The sequence below is a fragment of the Chiloscyllium punctatum genome, chromosome 18 (assembly GCF_047496795.1).
Source record: "Chiloscyllium punctatum isolate Juve2018m chromosome 18, sChiPun1.3, whole genome shotgun sequence".
NCBI classification, from domain to species: domain Eukaryota; kingdom Metazoa; phylum Chordata; class Chondrichthyes; order Orectolobiformes; family Hemiscylliidae; genus Chiloscyllium; species Chiloscyllium punctatum.
The window spans coordinates 77,256,092-77,279,433 of record NC_092756.1 but is presented as its reverse complement, the minus strand read 5'-3'; the positions used below and the strand labels follow the sequence as shown (position 1 = coordinate 77,279,433).

Genomic DNA, 23,342 nt, shown 5'->3' with positions numbered 1-23,342 from the left:
GAAGATACTCATAGCCCTGAGCAGATGTAATCCTCGAATTGAGGGACAGCTGTTGGCAACCAGGATGAGCTGCACTGTTGTAACACACCAAAGTTCCTTTAACAGCAAATTCCAAAGCCACCATCACTACCGCCTACTTGCGGAACGTTTCAGAGAACACCTCTGGGACACCCGGACCAACCAACCCAACTATCCCGTGGCTCAATACTTCAACTTCCCCTCCCACTCCACCAAGGACATGCAGGTCCTTGGACTCCTCCATCGCCAGACCATAGCAACACGACGGTTGGAGGAAGAGCGCCTCATCTTCCGCCTAGGAACCCTCCAACCACAAGGGATGAACTCAGATTTCTCCAGTTTCCTCATTTCCCCTCCCCTCACCTTGTCTCAGTCAAATCCCTTGAACTCAGCACCGCCTTCCTAACCTGCAATCTTCTTCCTGACCTCTCCGCCCCCACCCCCACTCTGGCCTATCACCCTGACCTTGACCTCCTTCCACCTATCGCATTTCCAACGCCCGTCCACTAGTCCCTCCTCCCTACCTTTATCTTAGCCTGCTGGGGACACTTTCCTCATTCCTGAAGAAGGGCTTATGCCCGAAACGTCGATTCTGCTGTTCCTTGGATGCTGCCTGACCTGCTGAGCTTTTCCAGCAACACATTTTCAGCTCTGATACTCCAGCATCTGCAGTCCTCACTTTCTCCTCCACTATCACTACCAACTAGAAAAACAAGTATCACAGGTGCATGGGACTACCACCTGCAAACTCCCCTCCAAGGCCACACACCCATCCTGATTTGGAATTACATTATCGTTCCTTTGCTGTTGTTGGGTCAATTCCTGGGACTAACTTCCTAACATCACTGAGGATACACATATGACACAGACTACAGCTGTACAAGAAGATACCTCATTACCACCTTCTCAACAGCAATCAGGAATGGCCAACAAATGTTGGTCTAGCCAGCAAAGCCATACATTGTGAACATATTTTTAAAAATCACATGTTTCCTGCATGGTGCTCTATTTGAAGTAAGTTGGATCTGCTACAACAAACATTTCTTCAATGCGACTTTGATTTAATGCGATCAAAGCATTTAGACCGTATATAATGAGAACTTTTATTACATGTCTTGGCTGTAATGCGATTCCAGCTCCTCTAGTTTAGACAGTGCAGCTATTGCACGACTTTCTAATAACACGAGATCGCACAAGAACAGAACTATTGCGTTATATCAGAACTGGCTGCATTTCAATTCAGAACACAAACAGCATTACTTTAAAACACTGTCAAAAAATATAACAATAAAACCGTTGGATTGCCGTAAAACATACCTGTCTCAATAATTATAGAAGGAAACCTGCTCTTTTTAACTATTCTGTCAAAGACCAAACTGCCTTCAGTCAACATAGTTGACTCAATTGCTCTGTAAAGGTGCCCATGCGAGCTGTCTTGTCAAACCATTACAACAGTGATTTCAGAAGGTAGCTCATTAATACCTTCAGGCCCACTAGGAATGGGCGATATAAAGCAGTGTTGCTAGTGTCAGATGTGCCCTATGAATTAATTCTCTCTTTGAAGGCAACACATATCCCAATCTTAATAACTTCAAAGCAATAACTTTTTTGAAGCCTTGACTGTAAAGAATAATTTGAGAGTAAAACTGTAAAATGTCTGAATAGTTATTTGGTTTGGGATTGACCATTATAGATATGTACGAGTTGTTCTGATTTCAAAAGGAAGGATAAAAAGGTGAATCTAGCAACATGTTCTCCAGTCCTAGATTTCCATTGTGTTATAATGATCTGATATAAAGATGAATTTTAGGTTTTATTATCACGAGTTTTTTTTTCTCCTGGGTAATTTTCTCCGATCCTATAATGGGCCTCGATTTCTCACTGTATTAGATTTTTGCAAGTCCTGGCCAACATTTAGGGCAAAATCATAAACCTGGACATTTGGCAGATTTCCAAATGCTTCTTGGGATGAAAGGATTGGCCTTTGAGGTGTGATCGAGTAGGCTAGGTCTACATTTCTCAGAGTTTCAATGAATGAAACACTTCATATAACTTCTCAAAGGGCTTAGCAGGGAAATGCTGGGAAGATTGGAAACAAACAGTATGATCGCAAAATAACTTATTGGCCAATCTGCAATTTGCTCAACTAAAGGATTTAGAATCTCTGGAATTTTGTTTAATCACAGAGAGCTGTGGACACTCCATCTAGTGCATTCAAGCATCCAGGAATATGGCAGGAAAACGGGCTAAAGAAACAGATTGGCTAGAATCTGAGTGAAGGGTACAAAAGGCCCCAAGGGCGGAATGGTTGACCTTTGCTCCTTATATTCCTATCACAAAGGAACCCTTTTGGATAAAATAAACAGTGGTCAGAAACACAGGAATAGAAAGCACTTGAGAAACTCAACAGGTCTGGCAGCTTCTGTGGAGTGAGGAGCAAAGTTATCTTTTCCAGTTCTACATATTCTTATTCAGAAGAGGGATTGTGGAAGAATGGCTTTGTGCATGGGAAATACTGTCCAACAAACTTGAGTTTTTGAGGTTAACAGACAGAAGAGCGGTAGATGTTGTCTACATGGACTTAATAAAGTCGAAAAGTGTGGTGCTGAAAAAGCACAGCCGGTCAGGCAGCATGAGGAGCAGGAGAGTCAGCCTTTCGAGTATAAGCTTGACTCTCCTGATCCTTGGATGCTGCTGACTGGCTGTGCTTTTCCAGCACCACTTTTCGACTCGGATCTCCAGTCCTCACTTTCTCCTAATGGACTTCGTAAATCCTTTGACGAAGTTCCACATAGTAGACTAATTAGTCAAGTTAGATCATATGGGACTCAGGGAAAGCTTGCCAATTGGATATAAAATTGGCTTGACAGTAGGAGAGAGAGTGGTGGTGTAGGTGGTGGAGGTCTATGACCAGTGATGTTCCATAGGGATTGATGCTGGGTCCATTCTTGTTTGTCATTTATATAAACAATTTGGATGAGAATTTAGGAGAAAATTGGTGACGTGGTCAACAATGATGGTTATCTAAGATTGCAAAGGAACCATGATCAATTGTGCCAACGGCTTGAGGAGCAGCAAATGGAGTTTAATTTAGATAAATAGAAGGTATTGCATTTTGGTAAAACAAAGAAGGGCAGGACTTATACAGTTAATTGTAGGGCCCTGGGTAATGCTGTCGAACATAAGAGACTAAGGGTTCTGGTACATAGTTCTTTTAAGGTTGCATCACAGGTAGACAGGGTAGTTAAGGCAGGCATTTAGCATGCTTGCCTTCAATGCTCAGTCTTGAAGTATTGGAGTTAAAACATCATGTTGGGGTTGTACAGGACAGTGATGAGGCCACTTTTAAAGTATTGTGTCCAAACCTAGTTGCCCTGCTATAGGAAGATTATTATTAAATTGGAAAGGGTTCAGAAAAGATTCACCAGGCAGTTGCTGGGACTGCAGGGTTTGAATTATTGGGAGGGGATGGATAAGCTGGGACTTTTTTGACTTGAGTGGAGGAGGTTGAGAGGTGACTTTATAGAAGTTTTATAAAATCATGAAGGGTATAGATAAGCCGAATAGCAAAGATATTTTCCTAAGGTTGGTGGAGTGCAAAAACTAGGCGGCATATTTTTAAAGAGGAGAGGAGAAAGATTTAAAGGGGACCTGAGAGGCAACTTTTTCCACACAGAGGTATTTGAATGTGGAATGAACTATCAGAGGAAGTGGCAGATTCAAGTAAAATTACAACATTTAAAAAACATTTGGAAAAGTACATGAAAAGTTTTAGAGGGATATGGGACAAACGCAGGCAAGTGGGACTAGCTTAACTTGGGAAACCTGGTTGGCATGGACAAGTTGGACCAAAGGGTCTGTTTCCATGCTGTATAACTCTATAGGAAGCATAGTGCACTCAAAACATTAACTGTTTTGCTCATCACGGCTGCTACCATAACTACTGAGTTTCTCCTGCATTTATCATAAAATCATGAAGGTTTACAACACAGATATACACATTATGTCTGTGCCAGTCATGAAGCATGCACCTATTCTAATCCCGTTTTACAGCACTTGGCCCATAAGACTTGAATACTATGATCTTTCCATTTTTATTTCAACACTCCAGCATCCACATAATTTGACTTTTATGATGATAACAGGAGAGTCACATGAATGAAGCAACAAGGCCAGAAGAGGACATATGAAGCAAAGGACCTCTCTCTGCACTGTACATTCAATATATTAACGGCCTCATATTTCCAACAGGCACAACTAAATAGTGATTGGATAAAACAAACAATACTGCCCTGAGGACTAGTCAGCACAGATCAAAATTGGTATGCAAGGATCAAGTTTTTACTGAGAAACTGGCTAAGATTTTGGGAACTTAGAAAATGTAATAGAACATAGAAGAATACAGCGCAGTACAGGCCCTTCGGCCCTCGATGTTGCGCCGATCAAAGCCCACCTAACCTACACTAACCCACTATCCTCCATATACCTATCCAATGCCCGCTTAAATACCCATAAAGAGGGAGAGTCCACCACTGCTACTGGCAGGGCATTCCATGAACTTACGACTCGCTGAGTGAAGAACCTACCCCTAACATCAGTCCTATATCTACCCCCCTTTAATTGAAAGCTATGCCCCCTTGTAATAGCTGACTCCATACGTGGAAAAAGGTTCTCACTGTCAACCCTATCTAACCCTCTAATCATCTTGTACACCTCTATCAAGTCACCCCTAAACCTTCTTTTCTCCAATGAAAACAACCCCAAGTGCCTCAGCCTTTCCTCATAGGATCTTCCTACCATACCAGGCAACATCCTGGTAAACCTCCTCTGCACCCGTTCCAGTGCCTCCACATCCTTCCTATAGTATGGCGACCAAACCTGCACACAATATTCCAGATGCGGCCGCACCAGAGTCTTATACAACTGCAGCATGACCTCAGGACTCCGGAACTCAATTCCTCTACCAATAAAAGCCAGTACGCCATATGCCTTCTTCACTGCACTATTTACCTGGGTAAATAGATCTTAAATAGACAACAAAATATGATTCAATATTTAAATATCGACAGTATTAAACATTGCTTAAAAGGCACATGAAGTCAAAGATTTTTGTCAAGCCCTATTAGTGTTGAAACACAAGAAAACTAACTTTCGAAAGGAAACAATATTTGATACAGCAGGATAAAGGACGCCGACTGGTTGGTCTATAGTTGGCACAGAGTTGCAACAGGAACTGCTGTCAATCTTAGTAAAATGATGAAATTCAACTATTATTTAATGAAGATTAATTTAAATTTCTGATGAAAAGTTTCAACTTTTAATTTTTTTGCCAATGCTTAAGTCCTGTAATTAGTCCAAGCTATTATTTTTAATCTACAATTTAAAGATGGAGAAAGAGACACTGGAAAAAGTTGCAAAAATTATTTACAAGAATATCAGAACTGAGAGGTTGTGTTAAATAGATTGGGAAGGTTTCCTGCAGAGGAGATGAAAGCAGGATGAGCTGAGAGGTCTTGAGATTATGAAAAGAATCAAAATGCTATATGTGGATAAGATGGTTCCAGATAAAAGGGATTTCAATACCAAGCGGGTCACAAAAAAAATTAAGAATGCTACCAAGCATCCTTCATTAATAGAGTACATAGAATGTGGAAATAGAATTTATTAACCATTTTACAACCCATCAAGCCAAAGCAGAAGCAAGTCATCCTCACTGAATAACAGGAGAGTGTGGGACTTGGCTCAAAGGACTGGTGGAGGGAAATGATGAATGATAAACATCCTAGAGAAAAGAACAGACAGACATGATGTGGTGAGATGAAGAGGTATGGGTAGAGGTTAATATAGACAAATATTTCAGGCCAGCTTATTTAAATGACTTGACTGTGCTGAAAGCTCTGACATAAATTACTGGAGAAACTCAGCAGGTCTGAACCAAAGAAGAATCACTTGACTCAAAACGTTAACTTTCTTCCTCTCCACAAGTGCTGCCAGACCTGCTGAGTCTCACCAGCAATTTCTGTTTTTGTTTCAGCTTCCCAGCATCCACAGTTGAGAGACTTATTTTATCTGTTTAATTGAATTACATCACGATTGTGACTAACAGTTTACCCAATACAGATCTACATCAAACTCTTAATAAAATTATTTCTCAATGATAGTCTCCCATCTCTCCCTTATCCATGGATTAATTTCAGATTTCAAAGTAGAATGTAATTGGGAAAACAAACTATATTTAAAAAAAAAATGAAATTTAAAATAACGTACTGCATATAGAATAAATACTAATATTATAGGAGTTAAATTTCACGCTGCTATATTTAACTTTAGAATTGCTCAGAGGTTGTCACCTCTCCCTAGACAGCCCTTTTGCCTTCCCGCCCTTTCTCTTCATCTTTGCGCCCAGCATCCCCCCCTCACCCTCCGACGCTCATCTGCCCGAATCCTCCCGTCAGCGGACGCCCACCGGCAGCGCTCTTCCCCCGGCCACAGTATCCAGGAAACACCGACGCTTTGTCCCAATGAGGTAGGCCGCCCACCGGCGTCGGTGCCTCCCGCTGCTTCCCGGCGAACCCGAGCCGTTTGCTCTGGGTTTTATTGTTGTTTTTTTTTTATTTTAACGGCTCGGGAGACGCCCGCGGATCCGTGCTCTCTAAGGCTGAGGCTCTCACCGTAAAGCCACCGACTGGGGCCGACATTCCTCGCCGAGGGCCGCCATCTTGGGCGGACAGAAGCGGAGAAGCTGTGGGCAGGCGGAGATAAGCGAGCACAGAGCGCATCGATCCATGTCTCCCGCCTCCCCGGGGCTCCTGGTGGGGGGAGGGGGGAAGAGCCACTCACAATGTCACCCCAAAGCTTTCTACAACTCAATAATTCTGTAGGTAGGCATGAGATAAGCAATTGGAAAAGCCACAAGACTACATGGATCTCGTTTTCTTAGGCGTGAATCATACATTTCCACAAAAATTTACTCATAATGTCACCCCTAAGCTTTCTCCAACTTAATAATTCTGAAAGTAGGCATGAGATAAGCAATTGGAAAAGCCACAAGACTACATGGATCTCGTTTTCTTAGGCGTGAATCATACATTTCCACAAAAATACAGCCCCAATTTCTAGATTTTACCATGATGCATTATTTTGTCATATTCATCTCTTCAAACAAGTTTAGCTTCCCATCTGAATGTCACACTTGCAGCATCACTACTACATTATTATCATGGCATGAGTATGACAAAGATCCCCCCCCCCATGGCAAGTTCATCACATTAAATAGCTATGTAAATATAAGTCGTTGGCTTATCTTGACGAGTATTGTTCTAACATGGATGTAAAAATGGATACAATCTGGACAAGACTCTAAATCAAAGTGAAAAAGAAGGTCCCTGGCAGGATCTGGATTCTGAACAGTTAAGATCCTCATATTTCACAAATGAAATGTTCTCAAATACGAATTGTTACCCTCAGCAATGCAAGGCACAGTTTTGTTTTCCAACATATAAGTATATTGTACACCCATCTGGACAAAGTAATTCCTCATCAGCTAACACAAGTAACAATTTTTTTTAAATTCCCAAGATGTGTATTTTTCTGTCTCCAAATAAACGCAAATAATAGCTGTAATTACATCGTGTTTCCTACAGGAGGCAGAAGGTTAAGGTAAAAGTAACGAAGTTTCAACATAGACATTTTCTTTTCTTTTTTTTGCCCTTAAAAAAAACTGATGGTAATAATTTTGGAAAATAAGTTCTCCGACGAAATCAGAATACAGATTCCAAACTTTCTATGAATCCAATCGTAAAGGTGGATACATTTCCGTTAAACATTACAAATTAAAAAAATCAAAGGTGAAATTGTATGTATTTTACTTTCAAAAAAGTTTGAAATTAAATACATACATCAAACTTCTTTAAAGAGGAGCAAATATACTTAATAAGTTGATCTATGAAGGCCAGTGTAAAGAAAATGAACACACCCCAGATGGGACTCGAACCCACAATCCCTGGCTTAGGAGGCCAGTGCCTTATCCATTAGGCCACTGGGGCTTCTTGAACAGAGGTGAAGTTATCGGTTTTAAATAGTGTAGCTCGGCTTCATTATAATGTGGTTTTCTGTGAGTGTTTTATATTCTAATTGCTTTCCTCCTATTTCATCTCATGCCACATTGGCAGCTCCTTTATGAATTGATGTCGCCTCCCGTTTGCCCCCAAAATGGACAGCCAAACTCCAAATTTGCAGAGTGAAACTTTGAGGAAAATGTAGCAGACAAGTTTGGGGGGGGGGGGGGTGGGGAAGGGGTTCGGTGTTATTTTGCGCAGCATCAAAAAAAATATTTGCAGTTCGTGAGGACGGAGTAAAACTGCAATGAGAGCAAACCAACAGAATCATAGCGAGCATTTTAGCCCATTGCTGTCTCTTTCATTCAAGTTTTCCAATTGCCTTGCCCCAAGTTCCTATTGAACACTATATACACCATCAACCCAACGCAGACACAGGGGAATGAGAAGCACAGTTGATTGAAGATGAAGTTGACAGAGCACTAAGGTCAGCAATGGAGGCCAGGCTTAAAAACTGGACACCCCAGATGGGACTCGAACCCACAATCCCTGGCTTAGGAGGCCAGTGCCTTATCCATTAGGCCACTGGGGCCCCAATGGATAGAGTGAAAGGACACAACAACTTCTGATGTGGTTGTGGCAAGTCAAATTAAACACAGTAGGTTGTATTTTGTCAAAATTGCCAGCTGAACCACATGCACATATGATATTCATGATAAAGCCAATGGAAATTATTTGAAGATTGGTCTACCAAGGTTTTAAATCATGGGGCTATAGTTATGCATCTGGATTACTTGCCTTCGTTTGTTGAGGTAAAAACTGAAAGATCCACAGATGCTGTAAACCAGAAACACAAACAGAAATTGCTAGAAAAGCTCAACAGACTGGCAGCATCTGTGGAGAGAAATCAGAGTTAACATTTCAGGTCCAATGACCCTCCCTCAGAACTTGGGGGTTCTGAAAAAGGGTCACTGGACCTGACTCTGATTTCTCTCCACAGATGCTGACAGACATGTTGAGTTTTTCCAGCAATTTGTGTTTGTGTTTATTAGTCAAGGAATTGAATACAATTACAGAGAGGTTACAATGGAGCTGCATAAGATGTTAGGCCACAGATGGATTACTTGGAGAACCCAGTTTGCAGTTAGGACAATAGGTGGGAGGCAACTGCTGAGGATAACACAAAGAATTTACAGGGGAGGTGGACAGATTAAGTGAATGGGCAAAACTTTGGCAGCTGGAATATAATGTGGGAAAATGTGAGATTATGCATTTTGGCAGGAAGATTAGAACAATTGGACGTTATTTAAATGGAGACCATCTGAAGAAAATTACAGCACAGAGGGATTTGGGAGTCCTCCCAAATAAATCACAAAAATGTAATAAACAAGTTGAATTGGTAATGGGGAACATAAATTGCCTGTTTTTCAAAGACAATAACAGAAGTTGCTGGAGAAACTCAGCAAACCTGGCAGCATTTGTGGGAAGAAAGCAGAATTAATGTTTCAAGTCCAGTGACTCTGTTACAGAACTGTTAGTAGCTAGGGCACTTTGTATTTATGCTGAAGCCAAAGTGAGGGCAGGGGAGGCAGTGAGAAGATAGGTGGAGACAAAGTGGAGAGAGAGAGAGATGAAAGTGATAGGTAATGGATAGCAGGCCAAGACAGAAGAAAAGATGAATAAGAGATAATAAGAGATGAGTGAGAAAATGCTGGAAACAAAAAATGCTGGAAATCACAGCAGGTCACAGCATCTGTGGAGAGAGCAAACTAATGTTTTGAGGCTAAATTGCTTTTCATCAGACTCTTCATAACTGTCACGTAGACTTGAAAAATTATTCACTCTCCACGGATGCTGCCTGACCTGCTGTGATTTCACACATTTTTTTTGTTTTCAATACAGATTCCAGCAGCTGAATAATCTGTTCTGAGGAAATAGGCTAGCTGTGCTGAATGTAACCCATATGATTTGAAAATGGGCCGTAGGAGTATGTGGGAATGGGTGACTGTGACTAATTTTGTGGGATGGGCAAAAAACATGAAAGGAATGGAATCAGGTTCTAAAATTGTTGAACTTGATGTTGAGCCCTCGAGGCTGCAAGATCCTCAAGTGGAAAATGAGATGTTGTTCTTCGAACTTGTGCTGAGCTTCACTGGAACACTGCAGTGGGCCTGTGACAGAAATGTTGGTGTGGGAACATGGTGGTGTGTTGAAGTAGCAGGCAACTGAAAGCTCAGAGTCGTCGTTGCAGACAGACCATAGGTGTTCTGCAAAGTGGAATATAACAATAGGGAAGTCTTGTTAAAACTATACCATATACTTTGAGAGTGTGGTGTTGGAAAAGCACAGCAAGTCAGGCAGTATCTGAGGAGCAGGAGAATTGATGTTTCAGGCATAAGCCCTTTACCAGGACTTCCTGATGAAGGGCATGTTATGACACAGGGTAAACTCGCCTGCTTAATTTAAAATCAGCAACACAGAAAAGATTTATCCTGTGCAGTAATTTGTTAAGAAATCGAGTGGCCAAGAACTACGTAAAGAAAAATTAACAATAGGCAATAGTCAATAGGTGCAGGAGTAGTCCATTCAGCCCTTCGAGCCTGCACCGCCATTCAATATGATCATGGCTGATCATTCGTAATCAGTATCCTCTTCCTGCCTTACCTCCATGACCCTTGATTGCACAATCTTTAAGAGCTCTATCCAACTCTTTCTTAAATGAATCCAGAAACTGGGCCTCCACTGCCCTCTGGGGTAGAGCATTCCACACAGCCACCACTCTCTGGGTGAAGTAGTTTCTCCTCATCTCTGTCCTAAATGGTCTACCCCATATTTTTAGGCTGTGTCCTCTGGTTCGGCACTCACCCATCAGTGGAAACATGTTTCCGGGTGCCAGAGTGTCCAATCCTTTCATAATCTTATATGTCTCAATCAGATCCCCTCTCAGTCTTCTAAACTCAAGGGTATACAAGCCCAGTCGCTTCAGTCTTTCAGTGTAAGGTAATCCTGCCATTCCAGGAATTGACCTTGTGAATCTACTCTACACTCCCTCAATAGCCAGAATGTCTTTCCTCAAATTTGGAGACCAGAACTGCACACAGTACTCCAGGTGTGGTCTCACCAGGGCCCTGTACAGCTGCAGAAGCACCTCTTTGCTTCTATACTCAATCCCTCTTGTTATGAAGGCCAGCATGCTATTAGCCTTCTTCACTACCTGCTGTACCTGCATGCTTGCCTTCATTGACTGGTGTACAAGAACACCCAACTCTCTCTGTACTGCCCTTTTACCTAAATTGATTCCATTTAGGTAGTAATCTGCCTTCCTGTTCTTGCCACCAAAGTGGATAACCATACATTTATCCACATTAAACTGCATCTGCCATGCATCTGACCACTCACCTAACTTGTCCAGGTCACCATGTAATCTCCTAACATCCTCATCACATTTCACCCTGCCACCCAGCTTAGTATCATCAGCAAATTTGCTAATGTTACTATTAATACCATCTTCTATATCATTAATATATATTATAAAAAGCTGCGGTCCCAGCACGGATCCCTGCGGTACCCCACTGGTCACTGCCTGCCATTCCGAAATGGAACCGTTTATCACTACCTTGAAAGTATTTCTGAAAGTATAACAAAGAATAATTAACTAACCACTATTTGTAATTTATTTCTCTAACCTATCCTTTACCTTCCCTTCTATAATACTAGTCTGATAAAACTCCCAGTTAAGATTTACAAAACAACACTGCTTATCTCAAAACCAGGCAGCTTTGGGTCTTTTTTTTTGGATCTTCCTGTGTCTTCTTTTCTCCTTACTGGGAATTTCTGCGTCACAGGTTAAGAATGGAAAAGGTACTTTTAAGAGAGATTTTTTGTCAAGCAATCTGTTGCATGCTTGGACTTGGCAGTTCTCCTCTCAAGCTTTCAATTTTACCCTGTCTTATACCCCCAAAGCATCGGATTGTGTCATTGACTGTTAAGATTGTCAATATATTCAATTCAAACGGGATTGGAGTTTGATATTTTTCAGGGTATATTAAAACTGAATGGCTGAATTCGAATTTGTTTTTTTTTGTCTCCAGGCAACAAGCTAATCAAGTTGTTCGACCAAATGTTACATATATTGTTGCCTTATTGAGAACACTTGGTGCTGTATCCAGTAGTTCTGCTGCTTTTAACTCTTTTAAAGGTACACGCACATCTTCATAATAGGTACATGCTTGAAACATCAATTCTCCTGCTCCTCGGTTGCTGCCTGACCTGCTGTGCTTTTCCAGCACCACACTCTCAACTCTGATCTCCAGCATCTGCAGGCCTTGCTTTCTCCTACACAATATACCAGTCAGACCACGGCTGTAGTACTATGAATAATTTTGGGCCCTTTATCCAAGGAAACATATACTGGCATTGGAGTCGGTCCAGAGAAGGTTTGCTATGCTGATCTGAGATTTGGAAAGACTGTTTTCTAAGAAGAGGTTGGGTAGGTTGGACCTGTACTCATTGGAGTTTAGAAGAATGGAAAGCAACCTTATTCAAATATATGAGAGTCTGAGGGAACTTGCAGGGTACATACAGAAAGATTATTTCCCTTTGCGGTAGAATCGAGTACTAGAAGGCGTAATCACAAAGTAAGAGGTCACTTTTTTAATACAGGGATGAAAAGGAATTTATTCTCTCAGAGGGCAATGAATTGGTGGAATTCTTTACCTCAGACTGTTGAGGCTGGTTCATTAAACATGTTCAAAGCTGAGGTAGACAGATTTTTAATCAGGAAGGCAATCAAAGGTATGGGGAAAGACAGGAAAGTGCAGGATTATCAGACCAGCTGCCTTCACATTAAAAAGTGGTACAGGCTCAATGAACTGAATGATCTGCTTCTGTTCCTCCATCTTATGATCACAAGGTGTAATGTAAGCAGTTAGGCTACAACTGGAGAACTGTGTTGGGTCCTGGTAACCACATTATAAACAGAATGTGATTCCACTCGAGAGGGTGCAACGGACATTCATTTGAATGTGGCCTGGGTTGGAGCATTTGATTTGTGCAGACAGACTAGATAGTCTGGGATTGTTACCTTTAAAACAGAGGAAGCTGGGGTGGGACCTGATTGAAGTGTCCACAATTATGATGGCATCGATAAGGTAGATAGGAATAAACCTTTATCCTTAGTAATATGGTCAATAATCAGGAAACATGGATTTAAGGCAAGGGGCAAAAGGTTTAGTGGGAATTTCAGGAGTAATCTTTTCAACCAGAGTGTAGCAAGTATTTGGAATTCACTGCCTGAAAGGATGGTAGAGGGGGAAACTATCACAACATTGAAGAAGTATCTAGATGAACCAAAGCATGCAAGGCTATGGGCCAAGTGCTGAAAAATGGGCCTAGAGTAGATAGGTGCTCGATGATCTGTGCAGACACAATGGGCCAAAGGGCCTCTTTCCATCTATAAAAATCTTTGATACTATGAGTCTCTTGTGGCAACATTTCTCCCTGCGGAATTTTCCTTAGGAAGGAAGAATGCTGATCGACTGGAAGTGAATGGTCTTTGTAATCTGTCTGCATACCCATCTCGTTCTAACATTGCCACTTGGCCTTTGCAACTTGCTTCAGTCAGTTCCCGCTTGCTGAATTATAGGTTCCAGGTTTGCTTTTCATTTTGTCCAATAAATAATCTTGGTCAACTCCACCACAGTGGGAGAAGGTGCCTGCAGTTCTTTCGTACAGCCCCTTTGGCAGTAAGGATGGTAAACAATTTCCGTTGGTTCATATCTCCATGGACATGCATAGCTTTTCTGTTTCATCGTAGAATCATAGAATCATACAGTTAAGAAATAGACCCTTTGGCCCAATCAGTCCATGCTGAATATAATCCCAAACTAAGCTGGTCCCACTTGCCTGCTCCTGGCACATATCCCTCCAAACCTTTCCTATTCATGTAGTTATCTGAGTATCTGATAAACATTCTAACTGTATCTGCATCTACCACTTCCTCAGGAAGTTCATTCCACAGTTCAAACCACTCTTTGTCAAAAATCTGCCCTTTATAGCCACAGAAGACTTCTGCACTACCTGCCTACCTCTCTTACCTTTCCTGGAGTTGACCCATCTATGTGACTGTATCTGCAAATTTTCTCCCTTTCTATAACTGCCATCCACCACATCCCCTTGCTCTTGTAAATTCCTCATTGCCTCTAACTGTCTCTCCAACCTATCCATTCGATCTGATAGGATTTGCAACCAATGGCATTTATTGCAGATACAATCCTCAGTAACCAGTAAACTCTCCCTAAACTCTCACATCCGATAAGAAGAGCATATCACTCTACTTAAAGGCCATTTTTCCTTCTTTCAATCTACAGACCCAGAAAATAGCACTGTCTTATTCCTTTACAAAACACTGCTCCAGGCTAACTTAATACGTATGGCTTAAATTTTTAAGTTTAATCAAGAAACGTATCTCAATAAAACAAATGATCAAGAAATAACCTGCTCTACTCACGACTGCAGACTTACTGTAAGGCCACACTTAATAATATTCACTTATCTATTTCTGTGCTGTGATCTCTCCCAAACAGGTTCCTTCAAGATCAGTTGTGAATGTCACTGATTGTTAATTTTCTCAGATGCACTTCGATGTCCAGTGATACATGAATTCAAACAGCAAAGGAAGTAACTGTACAGGTTCACTGCTGTGTCAGTTAGCAGTGTGGGTTTCTCTCTCTCTCTCTCTTCCTCTCTCTCTCTCTCTCTCCTGCACTGACTTCACCATGTGTTTCCTTTGTCTGTTCCTGACCCTTTTAAAAGTGCTGCTGTTTTGACTTTTTTTTCTCCAAAGTTCCCAGATCGTCTCAACGCCTTCTATGCTTGCTTTGAACAGAATTTCGGCAGAGAGATAATACCTATTCCAACAAGTCCTGACAAACTTATCCCAACAGTCACTGCATCAGATGTCAGATCAGTTTTCCTTTGTGTGAATCCAAGGAAAACGATGGGACCAGATGGAGTACCAGGCTGTGCATCCAGATCAATTGGCAGAGGTCTTCAGCCTCTCCCTGCAGCAGGACACTGTCCCTGCCTGTTTCAAGAGGGCCAACATTATCCTTGTTCATGCAGCATGTCTCAATGGCTACTGCCCAGAGGCCCTAACTTTGATGGTCATGAAGTGCTTTGAAAGGCTGGTCACGACATTAATCAACTCCAGCCTCTTCACTACTCTTGACCCACTCCAAGTTGCCTGTCGGACCAACAGATCCACACCAGATGCCATATTTCTTGCCCTTCACTCCTCCCTAGAACATCTTGACACCAAGAACAGCTATGTAAGATTCCTACTCATTGACTACAGTTCAGCCTTCAACACTGCTATCCCCTTGAGACTGATTACTAAACTTAGTGATCTCGGGCTGAGCCCCACTCTCTACAACTGGATCCTCAGTTTCGTGACCCACAGGCCACAATCAGAGAATATTGGGGACAATATTTCATCCTCGCTAACACTCAACATTGGAGCCCCCCAGGGGTGCATAATCAGCCCCCTACTGTACGCACTGTATACCCATGACTGCGTCGCCAAATACCAGACAAATGCCATTTACAAGTTCACTGATGACACCACCATAATCGGTTGAATCTCAGATGGCGATGAAACAGACTACAGACGGGAGGTGGTAGACCTAGAAAAATGGTGCACTGAGAACAACTTAGCTCTCAATGCCAGCAAAACCAAGGAACTCATTACTGACTTTCGGTGGGATGTTACTCATGCCCCCCGACACATTAACAGCACAGAGGTGGAACAAGTGGAGAGTGTCAAGCTCGTGGGAGTGGTGATCCACAATAACCTTTCTTAGACTCTTCATGTGGACGCACTGGTGACAAAGGAGCAACAACATGTCTTCTTCCTCAGACAGCTGAGGAAATTTGGCATGACGGCAAATACCCTTGCCAACTTTTATAGGCGCATCATTGAAAGCATTCTGTCTGGATGTATCACTACCTGGTATGGGTATTGTACCATTCAAGATCGGAGATGGTTACAGAGAACATCTTGACACCAAGAACAGCTATGTAAGATTCCTACTCATTGACTACATGGTGAACTCAGCCTGACAGTCACAAAGGCCAACCTCCCATCTATAGAATCCATCTACCAGGCCCGCTGTCAAGGAAAGGACGCCAGCATTCTCAAAGATCCATCCCACCCTGGCAATGTTTTTCTACAACCTCTACCATCGGGGAGAAGGTACAGAAGCCTGAACACATGCACCACCTGGTTTTGAAACACTTTCTACCCTACTGTTGTTAGAATACTGAACGGTCTCACCGACTCTTAACCATCACATGAAACTGTGTTTTTGTTTTTGCTGCTGTTTACCTATTATTTACTATCCATGCAAATAAAACTCTATGATCTGCCTGTATTGCTCGCAAGACGAAGCTTTTCACTGTGTTTTGGTACACATGACAACAAATTCAATTCAATTCAATTCGATTCAATTCAAGTTCCAAAACAATCCAACAACATATAAAACAATAATTGCAGCTCCTAGAATTCGAGGACATCACCTGCAACACCTAAAATACCTTAAAAAAGGAGCAGTCTGTTACAGCCAGAAATTTTTCCCATCCTCCACCTTTGATGGCTATCCCCATTTCAAACAAGTATGCTGTTTTGGAAAGTATAGGGAGTGATGGATTCTCGGGGGAATGTAGCACGAACAGCCAAGTTTCTGGTATAGAGACGGGCTCTAATGCAATGAGGGGTGCATCGGGTTCCAAGAGATCAATTGTGTTTGGGGACTCTCTAGTCCAAGGCACAGACAGATGTTTCTATGGCCAGCACGAAAAAGCAGACATGGAAGATATAGAATGTCAGGAAATAGATGGTGACACCTTCAAAATGTCCATATTACAGAGGAGGAAGTGCTGGATATCTTAAAACACATAAAAGTGGATAAATCCCGAGGAGATGGGCCAGTGGGCTGAGAATTGGCAGATGGAGTTTAATTCAGATAAATGCGAGGTGCTGCATTTTGGGAAAGCAAATCTTATACACTTAATTAGATTACTTACAGTGTGGAAACAGGCCCTTCGGCCCAACAAGTCCACACCACCCCGCCGAAGCGCAACCCACCCATACCCCTACATTTACCCCTTACCTAACACTACGGGCAATTTAGAATGGCCAATTCACCTAACCTGCACATCTTTAGACTGTGGGAGGAAACCGGAGCACCCAGAGGAAACCCACACAGACACGGGGAGAACATGCAAACTCCACACAGACAGTCGCTTGAGGTGGGAATTGAACCCAGGTCTCTAGCGCTGTGAGGCAGCAGTGCTAACCACTGTGCCACCGTGCCGCCCTCAAAATGGTAAGGTCCGAGGGAGTGTTGCTGAACAAAGAGACCTTGGAGTGCAGGTTCATAGCTCCTTGAAAGTGGAGTCGCAGGTAGATAGGATAGTGAAGGCGGCGTTTGGTATGCTTTCTTTTATTGAGTACAGGAGTTGGGAGGTCATGTTGCGGCTGTACAGAACATTGGTTAGGCCACTGTTGGAATATTGCATGCAATTCTGGTATCCTTCCCATCGGAAAGATGTTGTGAAACTTGAAAGGGTTCAGAAAAGATTTACAAGGATGTTGGCAGGGTTGGAGGATTTGACCTATAGGGAGAGGCTGAATAGGATGGGGCTGTTTTCCCTGGAGCGTCTGAGGCTGAGGGGTGACCTTATAGAGGTTTACAAAATTATGAGGGGCATGGATAGGATAAATAGGCAAAGTCTTTTCCCTGGGGACAGGGAGTCCAGAACTAGAGGGCATCGGTTTAGGGTGAGAGGGGAAAGATATAAAAGAGACCTAAGGGGCAACTTTTTCGCACAGAGGGTGGTGTGTGTATGTAATGAGCTGCCAGAGGATGTGGTGGAGACTGGTACAATTGCAATACTTAGGAGGCATTTGGATGGGTATATGAATAGGAAGGGTTTGGAGGGATATGGGCCGGGTGCTGGCAGTTGGGACTAGATTGGGTTGGGATATCTGGTCGGCATGGATGGGTTGGACCGAAGGGTCTATTTCCATGCTGTACATCTCTATGACTCTCTAGGACCTGATCAGGTGTACACTAGTACTCTGTGGGAAGCTAGGGAAGTGATTGCTGGGCCTCTTGCTGAGATATTTGTATCATCTGTAGTCACAGGTAAGGTGCTGGAAGACAGGAGCTTGGCTGACATAGTGCCACTGTTTACGAAGGTGGTAAGGACAAGCCAGAGAACTATAGATGAGTGAGTCTGACATCGGTGGAGGGCAAATTGTTGGAGAGAATCCTGAGGGACCGTATGTATATGTATTTGGAAAGGCAAGGACTGATTAGGGATAGTTAACATGGCTTTGTGCATGAGAAATCATGTCTCACAAACTTGAAGAAATCACAAAGAGGATTGATGAGGGCAGAGCATGGACGTGATCTATATGGACTTCAGTAAGGCCAGAGCCAATAGACAATAGGTGCAGGAGTAGGCCATTCTGCCCTTCGAGCCTGCACCACCATTCAATATGATCATGGCTGATCATCCTTAATCAGTATCCTGTTCCTGCCTTATCTCCATAACCCTTGATTCCACTATCCTTGAGAGCTCTATCCAACCCTTTCTTAAGTGAATCCAGAGTCTGGGCCTCCACTGCCCTCTGGGGCAAAGTATTCCACACAGCCACCACTCTCTGGGTGAAGAACTTTCTCCTCATCTCTGTCCTAAATGGTCTACCCCGTATTTTTAAGCTGTGTCCTCTGGTCCGGCACTGACCCATCAGCGGAAACATGTTTCCTGCCTCCAGAGTGTCCAATCCTTTAATAATCTTCTATGTCTCAATCAGATCCCCTCTCAGTCTTCTAAACTCAAGGGCATACAAGCCCAGTCGCTCCAGTCTTTCAGTGTAAGGTAATCCCGCCATTCCAGGAATTGAATTCGTGAACCTACACTGCACTCCCTCAATAGCCAGAATGTCTTTCCTCAAATTTGGAGACCAGAACTGCACACAGTATTCCAGGTGTGGTCTCACCAGGGCCCTGTACAGCTGCAGAAGCACCTATTTGCTTCTATACTCAATCCCTCTTTTTATGAAGGCCAGCATGCTATTAGCCTTCTTCACTACCTGCTGTACCTGCATGCTTACCTTCATTGACTGGTGTACAAGAACACCCAGCTCTCTCTGTATTGCCCCTTTACCTAAATTGATTCCATTGAGGTAGTAATCTGCCTTCCTGTTCTTGCCACCAAAGTGGATAACCATACATTTATCCACATTAAATTGCATCTGCCATGCATCTGACCACTCACCTAACTTGTCTAGGTCACCCTGTAATCTCCTAACATCCTCATCACATTTCACCCTGCCACCCAGCTTAGTATCATCAGCAAATTTGCTAATGTTATTGCAAATACCATCTTCTATATCATTAACATATATTGTAAAAAGTGCTGGTCACTGCCTGCCATTCCGAAATGGAGCCGTTTATCACTACTCTTTGTTTCCAATCAGCCAACCAACTTTCAATCCAAGTTAGTACTTTGCCCCCAATACCATGCACCCTAATTTTGCTCACTAACCTCCTATGTGGGACTTTATCAAAAGCTTTCTGAAAGCCCAGGTACATTACATCTACTGGATCTCCCTCGTCTATCTTCAGAGTTACATCCTCAAAAAATTCCAGAAGATTAGTCAAGCATGATTTCCCCTTCATAAATCCATGCTGACTCTGACCTATCCTGTTACTACTATCCAGATGTGTCATAATTTGATCCTTTATAATAGACTCCAGCATCTTTCCCATGACTGAGGTCAGACTAACTGGTCTATAATTTCCTGTTTTCTCTCTCCCACCTTTCTTAAAAACATTAGCCACCCTCCAATCCGCAGGAACTGATCCTGAATCTATCGAACTCTGGAAAATAATCACCAACGCATCCATGATTTCCCGAGCCACCTCCTTCAGTACCCTGGGATGTAGACCATCAGGCCCCGGGGACTTATCAACTTTCAGACCTAACAGTCTCTGCAACACCAATTCCTGGCAAATATAAATTCCCTTCAGTTCAGGTCCTTCAGCCACCGTTACCTCAGGGAGATTGCTCGTGACTTCTCCAGTGAACACAGATCTGAAGTACCAATTCAATTCTTCTGCCATTTCTTTGTTCCCCATACTATGTTCCCCTGTTTCTGTCTTCAAGGGCGCAATTTTAGTCTTAACCATTTTTTTTGCCTTTCACATACTTAAAAAAACTGTTACTATCCTCCTTTATATTATTGGCCAGTTTACCTTCGTACCTCATTTTTTCTCTGCATATTTCCTTCTTAGTAATCCTCTGTTATTCTTTAAAAGCTTCCCAGTCCTCCGTTTTCCCACTTATCTTTGCAATGTTATACTTTTTCTCTTTTAACTTTATATGTTTCTTAACTTCCCTCATCAGCCACGGCCACCCATGCCTCCTCCTAGGATCTTTCTTCCTTTTTGGAATAAACTGATCCTGCAACTTCTGCATTATACACAGAAATATCCGCCATTGTTCCTCCACTGTTATCCCTGCTAAGGTATTGCACCTTGAACTTTGGCCAGCTCCTCCCTCATAGCTCAATAGTTCCCTTTATTCAACAGAAATATTGTCACTTCCGATTGTACCCTCTCCCTCTCAAATTGCAGATTGAAGCTTATTGTATTATATTGAAGATTATTGTATTATGTAAGGCATTCAACAATGAAGCCTGCTTAGCAAGGTTAGGTCTCAGGGAAAACAGGGAGAACTAGCCATTTGGATTCAGAACTGGCTCAAAGGTAGAAGACATAGGTGGTGGTGGAGGGTTGTTTTTCAGACTGAAGGCCTGTGACCAGTGGAGTGCTGCAAGGATTGGTGCTGGGCCCTCTACTTTTCATCATTTATATAAATGATTTGGATGTGAGCATAAGAGGTACAGTTAGTAAGTTTGCAGGTGACACCAAAATTGGTGGTGTAGTGGACAGTGATGAAGGTTACTTCAGATTACAACAGGATCTTGATCAGATGGGCCAATGGCAGATGGAATTTAATATAGATAAATGAGAGGTGCTGCAATTTGGGAGGCAAATCTTAGCAGGACTTGTATACTTAATGGTAAGGTCCTAAGGAGTGTTGCTGAACAAAGAGACCTTGGAGTGAAGGCTCATAGCTCCTTGAAAGTAGAGTTGCAGTTTGATAGGATAGTGAAGAAGGCGTTTGGTATGCTTTCCTTTAGCGGTCAGAGTATTGAGTACAGGAGTTGGGAGGTCATGTTGCGGCGTACAGAATATTCATTAGGCCACTTTGCCTCCAATTCTGGTCTCCTTCCTATTGAAAGGATGTTGTGAAACTAGAAAGCTTTCAGAAAAGATTTACAAGGCTGTTACCATGGTTGGAGATTTTGAGCTATAGGGAGAGGCTGAATAGGCTGGGGCTGTTCTCCCTGGAGAGTTGGAGGCTGAGGGGTGACCTTATAGAGGTTTATAAAATCATGAGGGGCATGGATAGGATAAATAGACAAAGTCTTTTCTCTGGGGTGGGGGAATCCAGAACTGGAGGGCATAGGTTTAGGGTGAGAGGGGAAAGATATAAAAGAGACCTAAGGGGCAAGTTTTTCTTGCAGAGGGTGGTATGTGTATGGAATGAGCTGCCAGAGGAACTGGTGGAGGCTAGTACGATTGTAAAATTTAAAAGTCATCAGGATAGATATATGAATAGGAAGGGTTTGGAGGGCTAAGGGCTGGGTGCTGGCAGGTGGGACTAGATTGGGTTGGGATATCTGGTCGGCATGGATGGGTTGGACCGAAGGGTCTGTTTCCATGCTGTACATCTCTATGACTCTTTGTCTTTTTAAAATCTCTCTTCTCTCACCTTAAAATTACACCCCTAAACTCTTGAAATTCCCCCATACCTGGGAAAAGACACTTTCCATTAACCCTATCCATACCCCTCCTAATTTTATATACCTCAATGTGGTCACTTCTCAACCTCCTACATGCCAATGAAAAATGTCCCAGCCTATCCAGCCTTTCTTTATAATTTAAATCTTCCATACCTGGTAACATCCTGGTCAATCTCTTATGAACTCTTCTGAATCGGTTCTTAACAATATCCTTCCTGTGACTGGGCAATCAGAATTGGACACAATCCTCCAGAAGAGGCCTTTAGATGAAAAAGAGATGATCTCACCAAAACATGGCACGTTCTCAAATGGCAGGTTACTGCTGGGAAGGTCAGGAACAAATGGTTGGCCAATTTGGGGTGACCCCAAGGAGAAATGTACTCATTTAGAGGATTTGGAATCTCAGGAATTTTCTATCTCAGGGAGTTTTGAATGCCCAGTCTTTTGAGTATATTCAAGATAGAGACTGATGGATTTATGGATGTAACAGGAATCAAGAGAGATAGAGCTAATACAGGAAAATGTGCTGAAGGAGCAGATCAGCTACATCCTCAATGAATTGCAGGACATCATCCCTGTCATGTCTCTTTAAGAGGTGGAACTGTGCAATTCATTCCACTGCCCTTCTTCGGACAAATGTTCCATCCTCTTACTTATCCAATTACCTTGAACCCAACTTTGCATGAGTTCAATGCAAATGTCAGGATATTTAAAGAGTCAGTAAGAGGTGAAGTCAATTTTAATTGAGTCGGAAGAGGTTGGACGAAGCTCATCCACAGAGACAAGTTTAAAAATCGAATACCCAAGACGGGACTCAAAGCCGCAACCCCTGACCTTGGAGACCAGTGCCTGGTGATTGCTTCCTGGCATTGCCCATCGAAGGGCAAACCAAGTATATTCATGTCACTTGTTGGTCTTCCAGAACAAGGAGATGACCTTGAAGTCTGAGGTCTTCTTGCTGAAGGTATTAGAATCAGACCATCCAAGTTCCTGAAATGCATGTAAATTTCATATTGTATGTGTAAGAGAGGTCTTTAGTTTTTATATGGAGTCAAACTCCAATATTTGTTTGTTTATTTGATATGTCACTATATCGGACTGCATTTGTGACAATGTATATGGACAAAGAGATTTTTTAATGAATGAAGTATATTTTTGAAATATACAAAAATGTTGCAGACTCACTCAGGTGGGGTTGGAAACCAAAAGCTATACAAACACTTCTTTTTAAAGGCCACCCAGGAACGGTAATATTAAATGTACTTTACACACTTTATGTAAGGAAACTCAACTTTCCTCAAGTATTCTTGTTGGTGATGCAGACAAGG

General features: G+C 42.5%; 1 protein-coding gene and 2 non-coding genes across 8 annotated transcripts in view; all 3 read right to left on the bottom strand.

Annotated features, from left to right (window-relative positions):
- Positions 1–6,785, bottom strand: part of hmgxb4a (HMG box domain containing 4a) — a 52,763-nt gene extending 45,978 nt beyond the window's left edge. For 3 of the 6 annotated variants that reach the window (XM_072588485.1, XM_072588488.1, XM_072588490.1), the window contains exon 1: positions 6,690–6,785. The gene's annotated coding sequence lies outside the window, so the exon portion shown is untranslated. Of the gene's footprint in view, positions 1–6,438; positions 6,607–6,689 lie in introns of those variants that run through there. The other 3 variants (XM_072588487.1, XM_072588486.1, XM_072588489.1) reach the window with 3 other exon arrangements.
- Positions 6,786–7,990: 1,205 nt separating this feature from the next.
- On the bottom strand, positions 7,991–8,063 carry trnar-ccu (transfer RNA arginine (anticodon CCU)). Its single transcript has one exon. It is a non-coding gene; the product is annotated as a tRNA-Arg (tRNA).
- A 531-nt stretch (positions 8,064–8,594) lies between these two features.
- trnar-ccu (transfer RNA arginine (anticodon CCU)) lies at positions 8,595–8,667 on the bottom strand. Its single transcript has one exon. It is a non-coding gene; the product is annotated as a tRNA-Arg (tRNA).
- Positions 8,668–23,342: the final 14,675 nt, after the last annotated feature.